Source organism: Lycorma delicatula, chromosome 5, assembly GCF_047948215.1.
Source record: "Lycorma delicatula isolate Av1 chromosome 5, ASM4794821v1, whole genome shotgun sequence".
Lineage (NCBI taxonomy): Eukaryota > Metazoa > Arthropoda > Insecta > Hemiptera > Fulgoridae > Lycorma > Lycorma delicatula.
The window spans coordinates 101,020,823-101,048,665 of record NC_134459.1 but is presented as its reverse complement, the minus strand read 5'-3'; the positions used below and the strand labels follow the sequence as shown (position 1 = coordinate 101,048,665).

At 31.1% G+C, this 27,843-nt stretch overlaps 1 protein-coding gene across 1 annotated transcript in view; it reads right to left on the bottom strand.

The window, feature by feature from the left end:
* LOC142325258 (hexosaminidase D-like) overlaps positions 1-21,611 on the bottom strand; it is a 670,113-nt gene extending 648,502 nt beyond the window's left edge. The window contains exon 1 of the mRNA XM_075366764.1: positions 21,313-21,611. The gene's annotated coding sequence lies outside the window, so the exon portion shown is untranslated. The remainder of the gene's footprint in view (positions 1-21,312) is intronic.
* Between the last annotated feature and the right edge of the window lie 6,232 nt (positions 21,612-27,843).

The window sequence follows — 27,843 nt, the reverse complement described above, 5'->3', positions numbered from 1 at the left end:
AATTATTAAAAAAAATAAACGCATTAACGACAACAGTCATTAGCAACCTAAATAAAACTAAATTATTATAAATTATTAGACAATAAACACCAAACATTGGATAACAAACTGGAACATGATTAACAAACGGGTAATAAATATTGGAACATCACGTAAGTAAAACATTAAATTAAATTCATCCCACTATCACACAGACACTGCAAGTCTTTTGATGTATTTCTTCCGGTTCAGTAAAGCCTTCACATTTGAACCCAGGTTTAATTGTTGTCGAATTGACTCGAACATTGGGCCATCTATAAGAAAGTCATCCGCTCAAGCAGGAGAGTGAACAAGGAGACTTATTCCCAATCTGAAAGAGTGGTTGGGTAGGGTGAAAGGCGGACTAAATTTCCACACCACTCAGTTGATGACAGGACATGGGTCGTTCGGGAAATACCTTAATAGAATTGGGAAAAGTCAGACGTCAAGGAGTCCGTACTGTCAGGAAGAAGACGATGCGGAACACACCGTATTCAACTGCTATAGATGGAAAGGTCTCAGACATGAAATAAGGCATAATAACTTGACACCTGACAACCTGGTTAGCTGGCTAATGCAATCCAATAAAAACTGGGATTGGTTTTCCAATTTTGCGAGCACCGTCCTCAAATCTAAAGAGGAAGAGGAGAGGCATCACAGACGATAGGCGCGAGGATAGGGCAGGGAGGACAGTCCCACCCTGGAGGGCCCGTATGCTCAGGTATGCGGGTTCCGGTGATGGGGTGGAAACTCCTTGGGTTGCTTGAAAGGGATAAAAAAAAGACCGAGTGCCGGCCGGCAGTGTCGGTTCCTGGGGGCACTTCGGTGCTTGCTGGCGCCGCCGGTTTGAGGCAGGCATAAAAGAGTAAAGACCGAGACCCGGTTCTCTCCGTGTGGGAGGGAGGACGGCATAGCCGGACCTTCCCTTACGTGCGGAGGATTAGAGGCGGGCAGCAATAAGAAAAGATCCGGAACCGGGGGGGCTACCTGCCGTGCCGGACGTACAGCCGGTGGGTGGGGAGGCCCCCTTAGAGTCACAAGGACACATCCCTGGGCCGTGTATACTTGAGTGGATGTCCGGCCCAGGGATGTAGGGGGAAAAAAAATCTATAAGAAAGTGTTTACGGACCATTTTACATTGCACGCCTCACAGTTCTGTTGAGGAGAGCCAAATAGATGGCCGTTTCTATCGGGACCTTTCATCCGGAAGTACCGCTTTCGAATCCCAGTCAGGTATGGCATTTTCACACACGCTACAAATCATTCATCTCATCCTCTGAAGCAATACCTAACGGTGGTCCCTGAGGTTAAAAAAAAAAAATAGATGGCCGCGGATTAGCTTTGTGTGCCCAATCCTTAGCCGAGTTAGGATGACTTGGTCTCTTCTGTTGTTTGGGATAAAAGGTTTCCTGAAGACGTCCTCCCGGATGCCGTGTAAGGCCGTAGGAGGAATCAGCCAGAACTAGTTTCAATGACTACGTAGTTTGACACGGACTGTCTTCATGAAGCCACTCTCAAATGTTAATTTTAACAGAAGCCGTTTGCTGCCGCTCTCTTGGCAGAGAATGCCGCAATGGTCCGGGACCCAAATGAATACCACTGTTTTGTTTACTCTTGAGAAGGTATCAGATTATTTTAACGATGCATTCGTCTGCAGCTCAAGGTCTAGTACACTAATAAAATCAGTTATTATCAGAAACTGTTAAAATTTATTTTATTCAATATCAAATAAAAGATTCGTGGTAAAATGAATTAATTTCAAATATCTTTTATTGAACCAGTTATGAGTATTCACAAATCGTGACATTAAAAAAAAACTAAAACATCAAATTATTTTAAAATAAATCTTTTATTAATGTTTTTTTTAAAATAATTTACATTTAAATATCTCTATAGATTACTTTTACTATATTCTATTAAAACTTTAATGTTTATGTTCAAAAATGAGAGAAAAGTGGTGTTTTTAAAGTTAAGCGAATTTTGGATTGCAGTATAGTTTAAAGCTCGAGGATTTCGGTGATCAAACGCAGAAATGGGACATGCCGGCATTAATTTAATAAATTTTCTTTCTTTCATATTAAAATAATTTTTTTAAAAACTCAACGAGAAAAGTTTGTTAGACACCATCAATTTTTTGGGATATTGATTGATATAAAATCAGTCCAGGTCAGACAATACAAAAGAATATTATTAAAAAAAAGATAAGTACAATGGTATAAAAAAAGTAACTTTTAAGTTATAATTAAGACATAGAAAGTAAATTAGATAACATTGTTTTTGACGTCAGTAATAGCAATGTTTGTTAATACATTTATTAGATAAAACACTATCCGGTACAACTAACCGGTAAAAGTTTTCACCTTTTGTTACTCGTTAATAAACAAACCTCTTAAGATAATAGGGTTCATAGTATACACAGATAGAAGCAAAAATAAATATACGATTGTAATTTTTATCTTTTATTAAATTATTACTTTTTTAAAGCTGATAATCAGAAGTAACCTTTTACAAAATTGCTGTCAGGTAGTAAAATTCATTTTACCATTTACCTTAAATTTTTACAATTAGGAGTACATCATGCAACGAGCCTATAATGATAGCCATTGATCCACGAGTGCTAAGTTACGACAATCGCCAAGGCTCGTGTCGTAACTTAATTCGCAATAGTGCATCATAATGACCATCACAGAGAGTTGCATAGCGTACTTTTTCTACGGTTGAGAGAATATTGGGATTATTGATATAAATCAATGATAAAATACTTTGTTTAAGGAATATTTTTTTTTCAAAAAAATAAAATTTAACATAAATCTACTCTTATTTATTTATTTCTTAAACAAAATATTGCTAATAGGTGTCAAGCTATAGCACACCATGATTGGTCTTTTAACCCATGTATATATTATGTATTGTAGAATTGTTAAAATTGATTTGTGAAAATAGTGCTCTTTTTACACAAGTTGACTGTGCATTTATAATTCAACTTACTCCCTTCAGTCACTGCTGTAGAGTTTCACCTCCCCAAGTTGCTTAAGAGCCAAAATATCCCCTCCAGCATCTACTAACAGTGTTGCAGAGCTTCTTCAAAAATCGCCTGTGTATGAATATTCATCTCTAAAATCCAGTTAAATAACTATTTGCTTAACCATATTCACAATTTTGTTAATGCCGACATTTTGGAAACTGCATTTTCCTTTCGCATAGTTTAAAAAGAAAGCAGAATCGATACAATTTTTAGGATGTAAATTCTTAATGTTGTAATTATTCCCTATTATAATAATGATCCTGACCATTTTTGTATTCAGTACGGTACTAAAAGTGTTGATCCAACATCATTTACATCATTAAATGTTATGTTGTGAATTTCTTGTCTTTGATAAGCTCCCATTATTCAGAAACCAGTATTACTGGGTATAAAGTATATTGTATTCACATGTTTTGTGAAATTCCCAGATTAGAAAGAATATATGGAATAAAAAAAAAAATCATCAACCGGATTTTCACTGACTGTATAATTTTTCATAAAAATTTATTGATTTCTGTGGAAATAGGTTTTAGTTATAAGTTCTGCCTTTTCTTTAATATCGATCTGTGTTAAAGACATTTCTTCTTCAGAATCCGACATAATTAACAAAAGGATAAACAGTGTAACATAGAAAGTTTATTTTTGTTTAGCCTCCGGAACCACCGTCAGGTATTACTTCAGAGGATAAATGAGAATGATATGCATAAATGTAAGTCTTGTACAGTCTCAGGTCGATCATTCCTGAGAAGTGCGGTTAATTGAAACCCGACCACCAAGGAACTCCGGTATCCACAATCTTATATTCAAATTCATATAAACGTAACGTAGAGACTTAGTTACCTATTGGTGTACTTTCAACTTAACCTCTGCTTACTAACTACTAAATCGGTTTAAAATCAAAGTCAAAAACAGCTGATACGTTAAACAATATCCGCTTCTGATTGGTCAGTCGTTGAAAAGAGTAGGCTTTTGATTGGTTGAAAGCCTATATCATAATAAAAATCAGTTTCATAATTATACAGGTTCCAGCGGCGTAATTGAAACGTTATAATACAGTGGAAAAAAATCATTTTATAAAATTGTTTAACATGGAATAACATTTCTTCATTAAAATTAGAATATCATGGACACTTATTTCTGGAACTAACTGAGATCAATATTAACTGTTAACTTATAGTATAATACGAGTAAAGTTCATACTAACATAAAAAATTATAAATATAAATCCGCTTACCAAGAAATATCTGTAAAAAATTTACATCCATACAAATTATGTCCATATAAATTGACGATTAATTGTTAAATTTATACAAATATTTGTTGGTAAGAGAATTTATATATATATATATAATATATACCAACGGGCCATGTTAAATAAAATTAATCTAAAATTCATACTAACAGTTACCACTAAATAACTGTAAACTCTATAATTAAAGAGTAATGTAGCTTATTAGCTTATTTACAATTTTTGTTTATTAAGTTTCCTTAAGTATACTAAATAAAATTATGTATAATTTTAAACATAATTATTTAAAACATTCAACTCAGGAACGATTCAATTTAAAATCAGAAAAAAATTAGGTTACATTTTTTCAACAAGCTGTCTATACTTTTTAAATCATAAAACAATTAATCACAAGATTAATTGGAAATTGTAAGAAAAGAGACTTGTTACAGTTTTTTACTAGTTAGATACAACCATGGTCATGAAAACGACATGTATAACTGCTCTGTCTCCCTTTTTTGTGCATTATATCCATATTTCTGGAATTAGTCAGGAGGGATTTTTATATTCCGAGCAAAGGAGAGAGACGTTAAAGCCCCAACACGGAGGTCGGCGGAACATAAATTATACTAACTTCCAAAAAAAAGAAAAGACAAGCGAAAGATCAAATTCACCCCTCTCATCTTTTAGGGTTATACGTATGTATATATATATATTGACAAATATCCCTATTATTACGGCTAAATAAATGGAAATACGAGAGTCATTAAATAATTAAAGAGACAAATGGCTATAGCGGTGAAAATATTTTAGCACAATAAAATGAAAACGTCTTATGTTCCAAGTTGTGCCTTTCAACATATAGAAAATATAGATGTTCAGAAAGAATTTTAATTATTATAAAATGTTTATTTATTTCAAAATGTTGGCTTCACTTGAAAGAACAGCAAGGTGTGATAAGATTTTTATTTACTGGCCGAAATTCACTCAGATGTTAAAACGGTGTGATAAAAAGTGTATTAAATGTGCAAATTTTTATAAGCGAATTGACTAGTTTAAATCGAGTAGAACAAGTATCACCGAATTTCATCGTAACGGAAAACCAGTGAAGTTTCAATTAAGACATTATAGAATCGTATTAATGATTTTATCCGCTAGGACAAGCACTTAGAAAATTGGTGAAACTGGTAGTGCAAGCGATTATCGGTAATGTACGTTTCCATATCTATAAGCTGATCTACCGCAAAATGTGTTAAGCTGACTCAAAATCACAAAGGCACCCAAATTAACATTTGTACGGGACTTACAAACAACAGTTTTTTTGTGGAAGGAAATGCTTTTTTAAATAGCATACATTGTATTGAAACACGGATTCATCATTTTGAGTAAGAATATGGGATGGAGATATCAAAGTTCATCGAGAGAAAAAATTCAAAATCTACACGTCAGCCGTTGTTAAAGTGATTCTAATAGTATTTTGGGACTAAAAAGCCCCAGTTTAATTCGATTATTTGGAAGAACGAACGTACAATCAATAGTGAGTCCTATATTGATGTGCTAAAAAAATTAAATGGAATCCACAAAGTAAGGAAAAGATGTTCTGGTTGCCTATAAAAAGGTGTAATTTATCAACATTGCTCAAAAGATACGGGAACCAATTCAAAAGTTGAGTCAGGTGTTTCCATTTTCACCTTAAGTCCCGATTTTGCATCAGATTTTTTTTTGTTCGGTCTTCTAAAAGAGTTGTTATGTAGCACCGAGTTTGGTAAAAATGAACGGAAAACGATTACGTAAAAGGAATGAATAGCTCACATACCGAGGTAAACATATCTTTACTACTCTCTCTTTTTTCCTGTTTAGCCTCCGGTAACTACCGTTTAGATAATTCTTCAGAGGATGAATGAGGATGATATGTATGAGTGTAAATGAAGTGTAGTCTTGTACATTCTCAGTTCGACCATTCCTGAGATGTGTGGTTAATTGAAACCCAACCACCAAAGAACACCGGTATCCACGATCTAGTATTCAAATCCGTGTAAAAATAACTGGCTTTACTAGGAATAAGAAAACTCACAGAAATATTGGATGGTTGGCTAAACGTAGCAAGGGATTAGTTGAAAACTATCATCAGTTTTATTGTCTTTGAATAAGTAATAATTTTTTAGTGATTTATTTCATTAATTAACGATCGACTCTCGAATATAAGTTGATGAAACAGCACTTATCAGATAATATTACAAATATTTTTTGAGGTAGAGGTCAGATTGAACGATTTATAGCTCAATTGCATGCTACGATATACCACACAATTTTGGTAGAAGGTTTTCCTTTAAAAATCCTGAGCTTGTTCTCCGGTTGCTCTTCAGCATTAGAAGAAAAATTTATTTTGCAGCATATATTTGAGACTACCGACAGAAAACTGTTTATCAGTGTAGTGCTGCTCACATCCCAGTAAAGATAACCATATCGCATGAGGGGTTGTGACAAGGAATTAGTTTGAACACAATGGAAAATATAATATAATCTAATGTAAAGATTTTCAGTAGGAAAAAATCAAAGGCTGTACGAAGTCGAGCATTTGGGAGAAAAAGAATCCTCCTGTAAAAAGGTTTAATCAACTTTACGAAATCGATATTCAAAAAAATACATCTGCGGAGTAGATAAAATTATTGTAAAATCTCATTTAAATTTTTTTTCCACTCGTTACTATAACTTGACAAATTTTTCAACTATATTAAAATATCCTACATTTTCAAATATGATTCTATCGATTAAAATTAATTATAGTTCATAAGTTACTTTAATCTATTTTTATTGTGAACATGATTTCCACAATTTTGACTGTATAAAAAGAGGGGATGTACTGAACACAGTTAAGTTAAAATTAAATGTAGATAAATTTATAGAATTTTCTGTTGGCTAATTAATTTTAGCGAATAAAATTTGTTATAACCATCTTCTAATATAAAAAAAATAATGAGATAAATTAAAAAAAGCTAGAAAAAAATAAAGAATTCTTAATTAAATTTCGTCTAGACTGCGTTATTATTATGAAAACCGTAAGATGGAATTAATAAAACAAATAGAAGAATACCATATTCAGTCGTACAGCAGCTAAGCTCCAAGCTTTAAACAGAAATGAGAATTCCGGAGCTGGTATAATTTGCATCAAATATCATAAATACAGAATTCATAATTTAGCAAAAAAATCTTAATTTAAATAACGTACATGATATATAAGTAATATAGTATTACTTATATATATTACTATAAAATACAAAAATCGATAATATAAAAGCCTAGCACAATAAATGCGTATAATTCTTATCAACGGCGTTATTCAATTTTTCATTAGTCATAAATGATATCGTATCATGACATATATGTTTTTCACAGGAAAACCATATAACATTGTATAACAATAAAAGAGGTTACTAGTTTGTAAGAGAATTAAGAGAAAAATGAATTTTGATGGTTTTACTTGTACAGTGAATTAACCAAAACCTCTTTAACAGACAGAGTTTATAATTGATCATAATTTCCAATAAATTCTATACAAAAATTGCATCATCGCTTGAAATAGAAAGATTATAAAAAAATAAATAAATCATAATAAATCTTTTTTTTTAAATATTAAAAACAACTAATTTATTTAAAATAAATAAATGCACTGATATAGGCGCACCTTAACTAAAGAAAAGTCACATCAGTTATGTAGATACAAACGTAAGACCAGCTTTACATCTTTAGTTACAAACATGAAATTCATAACAAAAAATAACTTTCACAGAAATAATCGCAGTATAGACCAATGTACACCAACCTTTACATAAATTAATACTGAAACATGTTTTAAGTTACATTATACCAGTTCCGTTATTTGCCGATGAATTCAAAATTTATTAATCTTCATACTGACGGTTAAAATATCGATTTAATTTTACTCTTCGATCATATTTTTAAATCTAAGCAATTTCATTTTACAATCGAAGAAATTCTTTATTATTTTAAACTCTTTTAAAATGATCGGGCTTACGAGCAAAACATCCTAAAATTGAGTCACATTAACAATCTAATAAGCACTCTTTTCGCATTTCTGTATTCAATTTGGGCAGTTTTTTGACCAGTAGTTTTTTTGTTATCGACTATTCCTTTATGTAATAACTATTAAACTAGGAAAGATAATTTTTAAATTAAGAAAGACTATCTTATTAATTTTCATTGGCTCAATACGTTTAATAATTACAAGTCTTTAATAATGAAAATATGATTGATTATAATGTAATATCTATTTTAATTCAATTACCTTAAAAATATCATATGAACAATATTACACGGTAATTTATTAATTTAAGATTTTAGTCGATTATAAAAACTTCACGAATATAATTATCCAAAGTTTTTTTTAATTTTATTTTGCTATTACTAATATAAATTACTAATAATATAATTAATTATTTTTAACTCCTCGTTGATGAAAGATACAATATAATTAATTAATAATTTGCTTCCATCGCCTCAAACTACCTCGGAAGAACTCAAGGTCCCACCAGGTAGCCGGGATCCGGTCTTTCGATTAGCCGCCATGCCTCAAATGAGGGGACCTCGAATGGATCCTCTTCCGGGACTACGGTCTTACTTAACCTGCCATGGCTCCGCTAGGAGTCCCCGTCCATTTATCGGAGATGAGACGCCGGAGTGTCCCACCCCTCCTGTGGACCATAGAATTAATAATTCTATGCTCCACAGCGAGTACACCTCACTTCCGGTGTACATCTCTGCAACCTCATCCCCTCAAAGCGTGGCCAGAGGTTTTGTATGAAGTGCAGCGGGTTCCTTCTGGCAATTCATCTTGACATGGCCAACCTCTCCGCAGTTAAAACGCTGGCCGGTCCTGTCAGGACCACTACACAGCTTCGCCCGGTGCCCCGTATCCCAACAACGGAAGCACCGCTCTTCCAGCGACCGGCGCATTACTCTGCAGGCCACCCATACAATCTAACCCCGGCCATCGTGTAGTAATCTATCAGCCAGGATGGGTGGTAAAGCTAGCGTCACCACCTGAGTAGCCCCATAGGAAAATCTCATTCAAAGGATATCAATCGTATACTAGTAATTAAAACATGAAAATATCACGGTCTCGATAATCTATGATTCCCGGAAATCGATACACCATCCTCCTTAAATTATATCACAAAAATCTAGGCAAATATTAAAAACAATACGATTGTGTTTTCTACCAAGAAACAAATTTTCTTTTTTTTACGCTAATAATATTAATAGCAAGTCGCAAAACAAGAAGCCAATAATTCTTCTTTACTCTTCAAATTACAACATGAGTTTTTAAAAGGTTTTTAATACCTCGTATTGTTCTAATGAATAATAAAAAAATCTCAAAAAACCAAAAGAAGATATTGCAAAAACGTTGCGCAGTTCTGTGCAAGACAAAATTTTCGTTGTTTTATTTTATTTTATTTTAGCCCGTTCAAACACATATCAAGTCATCATGACCATCAAAATAGGTAACGCTATTTGAAAACAATATTGCTAACAACAGATACACAAGATAAAGAAACGTCAAGTTCCAACTTGCAGCATCATAACGAATCACGTTTCTGCCATGCACCGCTTAAATCTTTTCGACCTTAAATTGAGCGTAACTCAACCAATCTTCATCAAAGTTTCACATGCACAACTTTAGATATAATACTAAACCCTATAAATTTATAATATCTAAATTTCAATGAAATTGATCTAATAGTTTTGGAAATCTTCGAGCCATAAAATGTTAAGAATCATAGGCCTATATATAAATACATACATATGTAAGGAAACTACAATTTAAGTGAATGCTATTTTCGTACTCGTACCTCAAAACGTAAAGAAAATTATTTTTCACCCCCCTACCACTCCAACCATGCGACCGAAAGTATACCGTACTTTTCTTTAAAATGTTCGTTAAAAAACGTTTTATTATTATTTTTACTTTCCTGGATATTTATAATTACATTAAAATAATTCCTGCTATTTAATTTTGCGTAGTTATCAATTTATTCGATGGATTTTAACTTGATAATACGGTTTCCTACGATAGCCTACCAATTATTGTGGTTTACCACTAAGACGGTTGCTCTAAATTTATCAGTTATACTTTTAAACAAAAAGTATGATCAATTATTATTAATAACGGATGGGGAAACTGATTATGTAATACTGATATAAATATTCGACAGGCCTACAGTGATGTAGTGTTCCGTACGTTTTCACACAAATACATAAAAATAATAATATATATAAATGGTTTTTACAAAAAATGCTTATTTTTCCTATGTATGGAACTCATAGGGCACTCTATTACATTAAATATTTATTAAACAATAAATAAAATTGGTAATCTGTATAGCTTCCTGAAAACGATAGTACAAATTATAGTATCAGAATTAAGAGGTAAAAAAATCGTCGGAAATCTGATCGTTGATAAAGCCACGACCCCTTCGGTCATAGATGTTTTGACATGACAAACGACAGAAGTAGATGGCACAAGAACAACAAGAATCCAATCCGAACACAAAAAGAAAAGAGATCAATTAATAAATAGAGACGATTTAACGAATAAAGTAAGTCAAAAATGACTTCGGAAATTTATGCATTATAAGCTTTTTATTTATGTAAGACGTTAATTCACTTATACGCTAAGTCGAATATCTGATAGAATAAGAGCATACATAAATACGAGTGACATTCAATCATAAAACTTACATCTTCATTGTATTTTTACTAACTAGTAAAAATATGATGAGTATTATTATTCTCTGATTGGTGTTTTTTATACGTCAGAAGAGTTTCATGTCACCACAGAAAACATAATCCCTTTCTGTAGTGAAATTGTCTTACACGTACTTTCTCATTCGTAGGGGAACAGGGTAAATATAAGTAAGTATCGATCGATACAAAATGTTTTGTTATCGTTGAAAGAGTAATACCCTCCCATACCGTATCCATAATCCATATGTGTTATTTGCGCCAGCATTTATATAGAAGTATCAGGGAAAACCAGAGGAATAAACATTTGAGTCGTTTTTAGACTGTCTTCTACCGAACTAAAATGACATAAAAATTTCTAACCACTGTTATTATACAAACTGATTCAATCAGGGTCTGAGCAAGTAATGGTGAAAAACTATTAATTTTAAATAAGATGTGTTACCTCATATTAATTTTCCTATAGAAAAAAAATTCCTAGCAAATCTTTAATAAAAAAAAATCAAACTTCACAAAAAATGTTAAATAGTCGATACTGTTTTTACAATTCTCGAACTAATTAACAAACTTAAACCTGCTTCTTGTGGTATAGCCATGCTTCCGAAAGAATATTAATTTTATTACTGTTGCCCACTAACAAATCAAAAAAGGCTGATCTTAGCAACATTGCGTATACAATTTTAAAATATATTCTTCCAATTTCTACATAAGATATTCTATTAACTCGCTGATCTCTAAATAAACCGCTTCTTATATCAATATACGTGACCCGTAGGATTTGAAAGCCAAATCGATTCAGAAAATTACATATCGAATTTTTTGTGTACAGTTACGTGAAACAATAAGGTACAGAAAAAACTTGAATCAACAAAAAGCTAGCTTGAAATTCTGTTTTATCGATAGGTTTAAAAAGAATAAATTTAGTTTTAAACAAAATTGTGAAGTTAAAAATAACTGTTTCCAAATGTTTATAATTAGTCCTATGTCCTAAACATATATATATATATATATATATATAGAGAGAGAGAGAGAGAGAGAGAGAGAGACCTCCGTGGCAGAAAGGTAACAATCTCTCTGCCTTCCGTCAGAAAGATTCAGGGTTGAAATTCCGATAAAAATTTTAATTTTTACATGGTATTTAGTTCATTACTCATTATGTACAATGAAGAAAGGGGATTTAACCGGGCGTCAGAGAATAGTTGCTGAAGGAATTTTTTTTAAGAAAAATAAAATTACAGGCGTAGAGAAAATTGAATTAATAAAACATCACAAGAGGAGACAAAATAAAAACCAAACGTCTTTGAAAATTATCTAAAAGTTTCCTCCGTACGTTGTAAATTTAATTAAAACATTTTATTCAATTTGCATATTTTACATAATTATATCGTACAGATAATTTAACGAAAGGAGATGCCATAATCGCTAAACTAAATGTAAAACAATAGCGTCTAAAGTATTATTTATAACGACTAATATGAAGGACTATAATTTTCCACACCGACCAGAATGTTTCGAATCATATTCAAAAAAATTAAAAAACTACTGATTCATAATTCAAAATATAACATTATCAATAACATAAATAAATGTTCATGAGGCGTAAACGTTTGTTTTATTATATCCATAACGGACTGTAATTGTAATTACGGTCCATAATTTAGTAATTGCCAACATCCAATTTAAAAATCATAATAGAAGAATATACACTTGGAAAAAGCCAGGCGATACTGGAAGGTATCAGATAGATTATATCAAAGTTAAGCAAAGATTTAGGAATCAACTCGTTGACTGCAAAACTTACCCTGGAGCAGACATTAATAGCGACGATAATTTGGTGATTATGAAATGTAAATTGGGGTTTAAAAACCTGAAGAGAAGGTGTCAGATGAATCGGTTGAATTTAGAGAAGCTTGAGGAAGAGGAGGTAAAGAAGATTTTCGAGGAGGACATCGCAAGTGGTCTGAGTAAAAAAGATAAGGTAGAAAATGTAGAAGAAGAATGGGAGAATGTTAAAAAGGAGAATATTAAATCAGCAGAAGCGAACTTAGGCGGAACAAAGAGAACTGGTAGAAAACCTTGGGTTTTCAGACGATATATTGCAGCTCATGGATGAACGTAGAAAATATAAGAATGCTAGTGATGAAGAAAGTAAAAGGAACTACCGACAATTAAGAAATGCTATAACCAGGAAGTGCAAACTAGCAAAAGAAGAGTGGATTAAAGAAAAGTGTTCACAAGTAGAAAGAGAAATGAACATTGGTAAAATAGACGAAGCATACAGGAAAGTTAAGGAAAATTTTGGGGTACATAAATTAAAATCTAATAATGTGTTAAAGATGGTACACCAATATGTAATACGAAAGGTAAAGTCGATAGATGGGTGGAATATATTGAAGAGTTATACGGAGGAAATGAATTAGAAAATGGTGTTATAGAGGAAGAAGAGGAAGTTGAGGAGGATGAAATGGGAGAAACAATACTGAGATCTGAATTTAAGAGAGCATTAAAAGATTTAAATGGCAGAAAGGCTCCTGGAATAGACAGAATACCTGTAGAATTACTGCGCAGTGCAGGTGAGGAAGCGATTGATATATTACACAAACTGGTGTGTAATATTTATGAAAAAGGGGAAGTTCCATCAGACTTCAAAAAAGTGTTGTAGTCATGATACCAAAGAAAGCAGGGGCAGATAAATGTGAAGAGTATGGAACAATTAGATTAACTAGTCATGCATCAAAAATCTTAACTAGAATTCTATACAGAAGAATTGAGAGAAGAGAGGAAGAAGTGTTAGGAGACCAATTTGGTTTCAGGAAAATATAGGGACAAGGGAAGCAATTTTAGGCCTCAGATTAATAGTAGAAGAAAGACTAAAGAAAAACAAACCAACATACTTGGCGTTTATAGACCTAGAAAAGACATTCGATAACGTAGACTGGAATAAAATGTTCAGCATTTTAAAAAAGTTAGGATTCAAATACAGAGATAGAAGAACAATTGCAAACATATACAGGAACCAAATAGCAACAGTAATAATCGAAGAACATAAGAAAGAAGCCGTAATAAGAAAAAAGGAGTCCGACAAGGATGTTCCCTATCCCCGTTACTTTTTAATCTTTACATGGAACTAGCAGTTAATGATGTTAAAGAACAATTTAGATTCGGAGTAACAGTACAAGGTGAAAAGATAAAGATGCTACGATTTGCTGATGATATAGTAATTCTAGCCGAGAGTAAAAAGGATTTAGAAGAAACAATGAATGGAATAGATGAAGTCCTACGCAAGAACTATCGCATGAAAATAAACAAATACAAAACAAAAGTAATGAAATGTATTAGAAATAACAAAGATGGACCAATGAATGTGAAAATAGGAGGAGAAAAGATTATGGAGGTAGAAGAATTTTGTTATTTGGGAAGGAGAATTACTAAAGATGGACGAAGCAGGAGCGATATAAAATGCCGAATAGCACAAGCTAAACGAGCCTTCAGTAAGAAATATAATTTGTTTACATCAAAAATTAATTTAAATGTCAGGAAATGATTTTTGAAAGTATATGTTTGGAGCGTCGCTTTATATGGAAGTGAAGCTTGGACAATCGGAGTATCTGAGAAGAAAAGATTAGAAGCATTTGAAATGTGGTGCTATAGGAGAATGTTAAAAATCAGATGGGTGGATAAAGTGACAAATGAGGAGGTATTGCGGCAAATAGATGAAGAAAGAAGCATTTGGAAAAATATAGTTAAAAGAAGAGACAGACTTATAGGCCACATACTAAGGCATCCTGGAATAGTCGCTTTAATATTGGAAGGACAGGTAGAAGGAAAAAATTGTGTAGGCGGGCCATGTTTGGAATATGTAAAACAAATTGTTAGGGATGTAGGATGTAGGGGGTATACCGAAATGAAACGACTAGCACTAGATAGGGAATCTTGGAGAGCTGCATCAAACCAGTCAAATGACTGAAGACAAAAAAAAAACGGACTGAACGATCTTTTACCGTTCTTAAGAAGAAAAAAATTACTCATCCTTAACCATTGTACTAAATAAAACTTCATATGCATAAATCTTCATATGCATAATCTAATAGTGTAAATCTATCCCAAATGTAATTCATTTGAGTTAATCTGGAAAAGAAATAATAAAAGTGACAATTATTATGTAACTAAATACTACATTTACATTTTTAACAAGAATATGAAATAAAACTACAAAAGAAACCGGGCTTTAGCAACTATTCGCTGAAACTCAATTAAATCTACAGTTTTCTTTATTATACATAATGAGTAATTAATTTAGTAACGTGTAAAAAATGAAAGGTTGATCGGAATGCCAACCTGAATCTTTCAGAAGGAAGGTAGAAAGAATGTTAACATTCTGCCACGAAGGTTTATATATATATTAGGAGATAGGTCTAAAAAAAATCTATTTTTGTTAACAGAAGTGGTAAAAAACCAGAGAAATAAAAAAAAATAATAAATGTTGTATGTATGGACACAAAATCCGAATGAACCAATTAAGGCTACAAACAGATTTTCAAGAAACTCTGGAACTACAAAGGTCAAGACGATTTCGTTAAACAGATGAAATATCTGAAAAAATGTCAATATTACAGCAAAAAGAGTCTAGATCAAATAGAATACAAAAAGAAACATTTTTTAATTAAAGGTTACTTAGGTAAAAAGAAAAAACTCAAAAGAGGAAAATGGAGTGAAGAAAGAAGAGTTAAACAGTCCGAAAGAATGAAGAACTTCTGGAAGAAAAAGAGAGAAACTACATGAAATGATATTTGCGTGGTCCTTCAAGGCCAATCACCAGAGAAAAACAATTTTGTATTTTTTTTTAAATCACACGATTATTACGCAAAACTTATAAAACCTTCAATCATAAACGGAAACCTAATAATAAATAAATGTTTCATTCCAAACAGTACGTAATTAAAAACATTTTATACTCGGGGATCAAAGAAAATTCAACACGCAACATCTCAGAATACATATCAAAAGAAAATTGATTTCGATTTAATATTAATACGTGGTAAAAAAAACAAATCTAATAATAATACTACAAATAACATTCTTGAAAACATAAAAATGGGCTTTGCAGACGATGTTGAATTTTTTACAAAAATATAGAACAAGCGAAACTAAAAAAAACTACACGAATGTGCAATTAAAACTGGTTTAAAAATTTCCTTGAAAAAAAAAGGACACTGGCTTTCAGATGACAAAGAGAATAAAATTCAAATCGTTAAAATTACCGAAAACAAAGAAATAAACAGTCCGAAAATTTAATTATCTGGTAGAAATCATTACGCAGAATGTAACTGAGAAAAAAAATAGCATGAAAAGCAGAATATAAAAGTGGAAATCACCTTTCGACTGATGTAGAATAATTATAACAAAAAATTCATGCCGTATAACTCAAAATTAAGGCATTATAAAACTGTGGTCCAACCAGAAGCACTATACGATGCAGAACGTTTATAACAAATAACAAAAGTAGAGAAAAAAATTCTAAGAAAAATATACGTGCCAAATATGAAGATGGAATTTACAAACTGAAAAAAAAATTAAAGTAAAGAAAAAATTGAGGATTTAATCCAAAATGAAGATTAAGATTTTACCGATATTTATTTATAGAGAATGAACAACAAGCGATCGACAAATATTTGATTTTTACAAAAACAATACGACAAAGACCGCACGGTTTAAAGAAAAGAAAATATAAAAAAAATTAAAAACATGAATATTTTTAAAGATTGGATTGAAAACAAAAATAAATTTATAAAATTGATATAAAACTCTAAGATTCCAGAGAGCGAGAAAAAAGGTACACACCTAAATAGATGGATGGAAGAAAGGAAACGACATCTGAACGAAAGAATGAAAACCTTTTGTAAAAAGAAAAATAAGTCCAAATTATGTAAATGTCGATCCTTAGTGGTCAAAACAAAAAAAAAATTAAATAATTACATATTTATAAAAACTATAAAAAACTGCAAAGCCTGAAAAATAGTAGAGAAATATATAGATTTAATTACACATGAAATGAAGAAACAATAAAATTCAGGGCTTTAAAAGTTTTATTTTTTTATTAAAATGACCGAAAACTAATCAATAATATGGCCTTATAATACGATATTTTTAATTAATTTTTAATAAAACTGCTAAGATCATTTAGATAGTTTCGTAATTTCTTTAAAACAAAAAAAAAACAGAAGCCTAATAAAGTTGGCCTGTGAATTTATTCTGTATCAAGAAAATAGTTCTATCGTCTGAAGTTTGATAGAAGCGGATATAGGTTTTTTTTTAGAAAAACAAGTAAAAATAATATAAAATCTGTTTTAAACGACAAAAAATTCAATAGGAAATACAAAGAAATAATAATCAAATATGGTATTATAACAACGTACCAAAAAATAGGGTTGTTACGAGAAAGAAGTTCTTCAAGGGCTCAGATCTATAATGGGTAGATGGATGCATCACCGATAGATATTCTTATCAGACACCGGGTGCGAACTAATGCTTCATTTGATACCCGAAAGATCATCCGGTTAATGGAACTGCTGATACTCGCTACATAACCGCTATATTTTTTCAAAGCAAATATACTCTTATCATAAACGATAACGAGAAAAATAATAAGAGATTCGTTATGTATTTTTTTTCTATTGATATGACTGAAACTCGTTTGTTAGCAACGGACGTCAGAGTTTTATGCACTGTAAAACTTTACGACTGAAGTTCAATATAAAAAAATTTCACTCAAATTGAATTAGTGTTTAACAAAATAACCTTAAAATATGTCTTTTTCGCTACTTTCTAAATTAAAATAACTTAATATCTGTGGAAAACGGAACAACAAACGAATTGTAAGAAAATAACATATTAAGTAAGTAGTAAAAAACCTTTTTTTCACTACCATTCCTAAATACGAGTGTTCACTAGACCAGTGGTCTCCAAAGTGGGGTACGCAAAGTGATACTAGGGGGTACGCCAAAGAAGTAGTATATATAATAAATAATTTGATTTTTGACTACACATTATATAAACATAATAATGCATTACATTATAAGGAGTACAACTTATAATATTTTCGTTTTAGACTTACCCGAACAAAAAAATGTTGAGATCGCTGCACTAGAACGAACGGTTACGCAGTTCATTTTCTAAGAAATAGCTCTTTGTTACAAATGATTTTTTTTTTCATTATAAAATGAAAAATGGTACATAAGCAGTAGCCTCATATATAATGATCTTAAGTTGCGAACCATTCGGCAGGAAATCTCTCTGGTCAGCCTACGTTATCAAAATCGTTTGGAACGGCACCCGAATTAATTAGCGGACAATTTATTAGATAACACGATAAGTGATTTTTCAAGATTTATAAGGAACAATAATCTTGGTATGCCATATCGTTTCAATTAGGTGGCTTTATGGTTTGGCTGTATGGAATGCTCTTCTATTTCGTTTCGTTGTTATCGTTAAGTCGCTGGGCCTGTGACTACTTAATGTTAGTTCAAGTATATATCTTATTTACTTATTGTTCAATTATATTGCTGAACAGATTGTAAAGTTGCTGTATCGTTATAATAAAAAAGATTGCTTAGTTTGAAAAGCTAAATAAGAAATCGAACTTAATAATGAAAAGTAATCATTATTTCGCCGCAAAAGAAATTATATTTGCATAAAAAAATGTGATTAAAGCTTTCGCGCCAGTGCGGTAATAAAACTATTATTAGCCGGCGCGTTGTTTATGTTATGAGAAAGTAATACTTTTTCTTTTTATTATATAAGTTATTATAAATTATTTTTTTCTTCCAAGTACCAGCTTATCCGTCATAATAATATATACTTTTAATTTATATGCACAATACCATATTTTAATTTTTTTAAGTAATTAAACTTGATATAAAGCGACTCGAAAAATAGACTATAAATGAAAAACCATCGGTCCAAAAACACCCAAATTGGATGATGATAATGAGAAATGGTTACTTATTAGACTAATAACTGCCTAGTTTTCCACCAGTTGTATGAATAAAATTTTAATAATGAAATCAAATCAGATAGATTAATAGAAAAATTATTCCGAGATAAAAATACGATTACAGCTATTATTTTACCTAATAATGGAGCGTAATTACACTAGCAACTCGGAAAGATATGGCGCATATAATGTAATTTAACTCAAATTATGGTTTTATCAGGGATTATTAAGCTCCTTTATCATGCCGTTTTAGAGGTTAAAACTAGATATAATTTTAATGTATAACTAGACCCACAACTGCTCGCCTAGTGGACATTAAAAATTACAATCATAATTTCTATGAAAACAAAAAAAAAATTTCAGGCTATCCACGCTAAAGTTCGTCTATAACTAATTTTAAAAAATTAGAAAAGTATGATGATATAAAGATGAACCTGATTATTTGTTTTTCTTCAATAAAAGAAATCAAAAACATTAAAAAACTATATGGATCACTTTCTACGTGATTAAATTATTAGAAAAAAACTGCAATAATCTCATAATGATAAATATCTAAGTGAACAACATGTAAAGTGTAAAAAAATGTAATGAAAATATTAATCGTAGTACGTAACTGTAACTACAATCTTGTCACATTGCTTATAATTCTGTTAATACCGATAAAAAATGAATAAATATTTACAAGTAAAACAGAAAAAAATGATTGAACAAATTTAGCCCGGTTTGATATTATTTGTATAATAAAATATATTCTTCTAGATAGTGAATGAAGAAATTTTGTTTATAAATTGGTTAATAACGAATTAAAACGAATTTACCCCGTTACCAAAAAAGGAAATCGTAAATGATTTAAAAACAATTATAAATTATACAGATATGAAATTTGATTCACTTAATTAATAATAAATTACACCCGATTAGTAGAATAATAATACGATGAATTTATATATTTAATTTAATGACAGTACTGAAAGTGAACTTCAATGAAATCACACATACATCATAAACATTAGTCTTTTTACTTTTCGTAAAATATTATCTTTTCCAATTTCAAGAATAATAAAGAATAGTTGTGTACTTCCAATGTACAAAAAATTTCTTATATTTAATATAAAAAAATTGTACTTTCAAATCCTAATCTTCACACTAAAGTACAATGTTAAATGTAAACAAATCAACTAAAGTTCTATATAAAATACAGGTTACATTTAACAAACACAGGTGTAGATTGTTTATTTTTTTATTGTCACACACGATTCAGGAAATCTTATATATATATATATATATATATATATATATATATATATATATATATATATATATAAATAAAGTATTACTGCAGATTTCCAGAGAACAGAAAAGAAGACAGAAAGAATCAAAAACTAATCGAATGAGATCAAAAAAAAAATTAATGTTTTTTCTTTAAAAAAAAACCTAAATAATACTTTAAAAAATTAGATTTAATAGCGTATTTTTATTATCTTTTCTAATTATTATCGAAATATAAATCTTAATATTTTATTTTATTACAGCTACGTTGTAAAATGTATAAAGCACTACCGCTGTTGGCAATATTTATAATTAGACTAAAACTACTTCATAAAAATTAATCAAAAGTTAAGAATTAATTTTGTGATTAAAGAATAAAACAGCAGTACAGGAATACATTACCTTAACCATAAGAAAGTTATAAAGAGAGAGAAAAGATAAACTGTCGTAATCATTAAACGACAAATACTTCTTACTTATATATTTACCTTTACATAGAAAGCAATCTTTACTTGACCGGTTAACATTTTATACCTTTTTAATTATGAAAATTATGCGTGCACGTCTACCACATGCTTAAATATCAATGAAATCCATTAAAAATAAATAAGTATATAGCAAACCTACATACAAAGTAATATAGCCTAAAATTATTTATTATCTTAATTTGTTGTTTAAAAAACAGATTAAATTATTTTTTATTCTCATAATAAGCTTAACTGTAATTAATTCACAATACGATATGAGTCTAATAAAATTTAACGGCCAGGAATAAAATAAATAATTAGATTTAAAAACGTCTACAATTATATAGTTTAAGGAAATATACTAATGCACGACGCATAATTAACACGGGTAAAACAATAAAAAAAGTTCTAAATTATTTTTAACAAAGGATTAAACATTTTATACCCGTCCAACATAATTTTGATTAAATTAAATGAAAATAATAACTATTCTTAAATCTAATATAATTCTCAAAACGCATAATGAAACAAGAAGAATATTAAGCCGTACCTTATTTATACATAACAGAAAGAACCAGAATCACTTCACCGTTTCTTCCAACGTAAAAATTAAAACAGGTTTTCACTCTTGATAGGTTATGGTTACCTGTCTTTTATTGTATTCTACAATCGTAGCTACATACTAATAAACTTCTCACAATTACAAAGTACACTCTATCAAAGAAAATAGATAAATATATAAAAGATAAATAGTAAGTAACAAAAAAGAAACGAGCAACGCAAAAAACGACCACGGCAGATGTTAAGTTTAAGACAGAAATAACCACTTCTAGCCAACAACAAACAACAGTCCCGAGTACCGAGCTTACTGCTGCTGGGTGGAGGATGCACTAGCAGCCTGACAGTGCTGCCAACTTTAACGCTAAATTTCCCTATCGATAAAAATGTTCCCTTTACTTGTTACAAAAGCATATTTTTTTCAACATTGTGTTTTTAATTGTATTGATAACTTTCCCTTTTTTTAAGATGTGAGCAAATCAATTCTGTTAAAATGGTTAGATACTTAGTAGTTATTATAAATAGCTTAACATTCGGAATTAAAGAGAATTCATTTGTAGTCAGATCTAATCAATTGTAATAGTTAGGAGTGTACTAAATTTACATGTAGTCATTGATTAAAACATATTTTAGTCAATAATGATGATTGTTTAAAAAAATGTATTGAAATAATTGAACTATTATTATTATTCTATTGATCGAAACTCTTGTTTCAATATTTTATTTAAAAATAAAAAATCATTATTGCTGTTTTTAATAAAATAAAAACAGCAATAACTATTTTAATTACGTAAGCAAAATATCTTAAACTAAAAATTATTTATCGTTAAATGTTTATTGCATTTTTTACAATTTTAATTACAAATCTGTAAATGAAAATGTATTCTCAGTCGCAAAAAACTTCATTATTAATTTCATATAACTCCTAGACATTATCAAATTTACTGAAGTAATACCTCTCTTAATAATCAAATTCAAGTTTATTAGACAGTTAATAGCGATTATTTATTAAAAAAAAAGAAACAAGAAATATTACAAAATTACAAACAAGAAAGGTTTTAATAAAAATGATTCTAAGTAAAAACTTGAACGACGTTTAAAAATCTGTTATAGTTTAAGTTATCTGACCGCATGAAAGATCGATCGTTCAATATTTTTAAATTTAATAATTTCAAAATTCTCATTTTCAAATAGCATTAAAACAAAAATTCTGACTGAAAGGGGTATATTAATTTATTGACTTACACTATCTGCTTCTGATCTTTCGTATGATTGTGATTCATGTAATGCATTTGAGGTTCTAAACTTACTAGTCCTTGTCGGTTTCTTTGATAGTAATGATATTCTTTGAACAGATAGTCCTTGTGGTGAACGGAATGAAGGTGTTATTTACAGAGCTGAATATCACTCTATCTTATCGGACAGAATATATTCAGTTAGTAAAAAGGGGAACGAGAAACCACTTTATTCCTCACTCTCCAAAGAATGCTTGTTATTCTTGATAATAGTAGACCATTATTTCGGAATAACTTTGTTTCATCTAAAATCGGTACGTATAACGGTTTTGAAATCTAATATCGTATTGCATTCATTAACTTTGTTAAGATACTTTAATGAGGGAAGGCCATGGATGGATAACGTCTGAAAACACTGAAATACAAGGGGTAGTAATATGGAATGCTATAAAAGGTTTGGCCACGGAAATTCTTCAGAGGAAAGAAATAGAGTTTCTTGATTGGAGCAGGGAACAGCAAGTATAAAAAAAAAGGAAGAGAAAGACCGAGACTCAGCTACTAGGGGGGATCTGGGAACGGCATAGCCGGACTTGGTTTCCCTCCTTGGTGGCTTGAGGCAAGCAATAAGCAAAACCGAGTTCCGGTTAATGTGTCGGGGCCCGGGAACAGCACAGCTGGGCCCGGTTACCCCGCCTCAGTGATTTGAGGCAGGCGAATGAGGTGAATAAAAGATCTTCCCCCTGGGTTGAGTATTGCTTGAATGCCGATCCGACCCAGGGGAACAGGAGAAAAAGAAGAAGAAAAAAAGATATTTTAATGAACTATGTCAAAATGTAGATCTTTTAATTGTAAGGGGGTAGGGTGTAATATTAAAAAACTTGAAGTACAGATATATGTTCAACTGTTAATGTTAAACAACATTTATTTAACATTTAAAAGATATTTTCATTTGTATTAATCCTTTGGGGGCTGTAAATTAATTATGAAAACATGAAGAAGAAGTTCATTCATCCTACGTGAGGGGAGGAATCTAAAATATTTTTTAACATTTTTTTCAGTTAAAATTAAATAAAAATAAAATAATTTTAAATTTTACGGCAACTTTCTAATTTAATTAAAAAATAAAAAAGTAAAATATTGCTAAAATATTAGTGGTCAAAAATTCCTTTCCTTTGGTTAAATTAAATTTGAGGTTAGTTCAAGGTTAGATATCCTGTTAAACAAAATTAAATTATTATTTCTAAGGAAGTATATTTTGTTGTTTGAAATTCAATAGTTCAGGCGATTTGAAAATCTGTTTAAAGGAACTTGTTAATAATCCACGATTTTATATCTTAAATTTCTTGTATATCGTCACTGAATGAAAAATATCAACTTTCTTTTTCTTACTTGTGAATTAAGTTAGCTCAGGATGCAGTTATTATTAGGTTATTAATGTTATAATAATTTTTGTTTTTGAATAATTAATATTACTTACTGTTTAAAATGTGTATTTAAAAGAATTTTTTTTTAAATTCATTAAAACGTTTTTTTCAGATTGTGTACATCTAGAGATATATATAATTTCTGTGCAACTATAAATAGATTTTGGATTCTATTTTTTTACAATAAATTGACTGGTTTTTAAGTTCAGCTAGATCTATTTTTTTTTGTGTATGATGGTTATTAATGATTTTTATTTAAAAATATGATTTTAGATTTATGTCAAGGACGGTGGAATAAAATGTCAGATCGCGTCAGATCAAGAATTGATTAAAAGTTTAATGTTAAAATGCTTCCAACTCTGAACAATAAAAGCATACAGATCATCCTATTATTCACAACACGCTGAACTTTCGTAAACTCAGTAAAACATTTGGAAGATGGATCTCAAGAGAACCATAAAGAAACGAACTTTATGTATAAGTAATTATAAAACAGTATTACTACATTAAAGAAGATGAATTTTTAGAGAATAATGATTTGCCATAAGACCTGAATTATTACGCTGAATCTGAATGATAAAGAAATGCAAGCATTACTGTTATTCAGTCAGGAAGAAATTCAAGGCCCAATGCTAAGAATTTTTTTAGAAGCTGGAAATTCAATTTTCTGTAAATTTTGAAAGGATAGCATTCTATCAAAGGCGTGTACCACAGGCGTAATTTGGAAAATAAAGTAAAGCTTGTAATATTCAAAATGGGATAGGTTAATAGAAAAAACCTTTCTTCAGAATAATACTTATACACACGCTACACAAATAATATTTGAAACCATTAAAAAAATTAAGTTAAGACTTTCTTGTATCGCTACTTTATACACCAGACCTCGGATCATCAGACTTCTTTTCTTTGGACCTTTTAAAGAAATAATTATGTGGAGTCAAGTTTCACATCCTGACCCACGTAGGGGAAGACACCCCCCTTGTGGTGATCCAAGTTGCCACACCACCTCCTCCAATCCTAGCCCTGATGAGCTTTACTGAAGATCGTCTTTTAGACCCTCTAAACGTCATAACACGACACTGTTATCTGTTTGGCCTCTGTCAGAATGCCACCGATGCAGATGCCTCGACACACATTTTCATCAGTGTATTTACAGAACCTAATATCGCCTTTGAATGGCCTCTTCCAACCACAACTATCTACCATAATTTACAACCCTTAACCGATTTGCGGAAGCAAGATCCCCGTTTCTTCCTCTAACACCGAATATTTCACACAAAAATACTTCCTATATCTAACTTCAATTAGACTATGCACTTAAATTAAGTCTTTAAACACCAATACTATCTTCACACCAACAAACAAGGGTTGATCGCAACAATGATAATTTTCCCCTACAACACAATTTATTCAAAGTCCTCTTGGTCTACTTAAAAAAAATAAAGAAACAGATTCACAAATTTAAAAAGCCTCTAGTAAAAACATACCCTATTTCTCTCTGCTCTGGTTCGATTTCGGAAACAACGTCAATGCACCCTACCACATCGAAGCTCCATTGCAGAGTTCTCCACACATCCATTGTCATCCTAACAGCGATTATCTAAGCTAACGGAGGCGCGATTCAAAAACACCTATTTTGGCAAAGTAAGCATCCAGGCGGGCCCCTAGTCACCCGGGTCGCTATTCTATCTAAAAACCTATAACAGCATCAGACATCTTCAGCCATCCTCCGGAGGGCTAAGAATCTTAGGAAGCCATATTCCGTTCCCTTTTGGTTTTCCAGTTAATTTGCAGATCAAAACCACAATTGATCCTCGCAAGCTCTCTTCCTACTTTGGTACGTTCAGCTTCGTACCTGGGACAGACATAAACGACATGGTGCACATCATCAGTGGCCCTACGCTCCAGATAAAGAATGAATTAATCAAACCAAATCTGGCCAACTTATCTTGAAAAGCAACATGTCCAGAAAGAGACTGTATAATCTGCCGATTGGGGGAAATCTATCTAACTACCTGCATACTTCTTACAACAGGAAAAATTTCATGCGTGTAACGGTCGTCGGGCGATTCAATCCACGTGACTTGCCATAAATGGAAACCCTAGTCGTCTATTTCTTTTATGCGTCCAGGAGTAAGTTGGCCTATCTTCTTAGCATCATAACGTAATTGGCGCTCAGTTTTAAGGATATCAACACCAGAAATAACGAGGACCGGCTTTCGACAGACAGTCATATAGGCACCAACCACAGATAACAATAGGAGACGCTGAATTCTAAACAAAATATTCCTACTATAACGTTTATACCTCATTCGATGAACCCAAACAGGAGCATCATACATTATAGCTTCGCATACATCCTTATATAGAGCACGCACGGTTTTAAAATTAAATCAAGTTTCACAGCATCGAAGAAGTAAAAAGATAAGTAAAGAACTGGCTCGTGTTTCAACAGAAAGTATTGTTAGTTCATGACATAAAACAATACAAGTATAAACCGGAAACAATGGTAAAAATTAGATAAATTGTTACATTTATTAAATAAACAGCATTCAGACTTGACACAGTCCATGTGTCTCTCTACTAATTGAGTGATCCTCGTAATGCCATATTTCGATTCGGTAAACTTGACGAACTAGGGACGCAACTGTCAGTGGGACCTGACTAATTTTTGCTATACCATATAACTCGAGAAATTTCCATATGGTTTGATATTACAACAAAAACATCGAATTTTATAGAACGCGTTACACATTTGAGGGTGAGACAAAAAAAAAAGTGAACATTTCTGTTACACTTTTACGAGAGAAAGAAGAAAAGAGTAAACCTCGGTGCAATTTTTTTAATTGTTGTATTAAGGCTCAAATAGTCAATAGAAATCGATATTTTATCAAGCTGAAACTGAACAAGACATACCGTTAAAATGTAATTGAGCTGCAAATGGGTTACAATTGTATTAGATAATTAGTTTTATGTTAAACTGAAACTTTGAAATTTTAAAAATTAATTGGTAACTAAGAATATTGCATTTAGGCAGATAATAAACATTTAGTCAAACAAACAGAAATGTAATCACAAAAATTTAGACTTGCAGTTACGTAAGATGTCTATCCAACCATAAATTTAAGTACATTAATAATAAACAGCACACAGCTAGACAACTTCCTTTTTCAATGCTGTACAAACACATTTAAGAAATAGATTGAAATGTAAGTTAGGTGCAGGTAACCAAAAGGGTAACGGTAAATTAAGTGAAGCACCAGTCACTCTTGATCGATTTTTAAAAACGAGCATGCTATGCCAAGCGTACTAAGGTAATTGAGGTGTGAAGTGGTTTAGCATTGTCGCCTTCTTCGCCGAGTCGAATATATATATATTTTTTTTCTAAAATCGATCCTTTCTAGAATCATATTCCACTGTACACATTATATTAATACAATCAACTCAAGTACAGAATAATGAAATAATACAAAATAGGTTGATACTATCTTTTCCATAATTTAAGCAAGAGCTCTTTCGCGAGTCCCTCGCATCATTAGTTGCTCAATACTGATGATGCGAAAGATTCGCGAAAGTGCTCTTGCTTCAATTATGTAATAAAGTAGTATCATCCTATTTTATTTTATTATTCTGTACTTGGGTTGATTGGATTAATATAATATATATATATATACGTATATAAATTATACCATACCAAACCGAATGAAATCAAAATGATATTCTATCTTTCAAGTGACTCACTTCTGTTTGGCCCAAGGTTAGCTGTATAATAAACATCATTACTTTCAGAGAAAGAAATTTTGATTATAATTACTTGCACCTAAAATTATTTATATGCAACACAAAAAACAATAAAACCAAGAC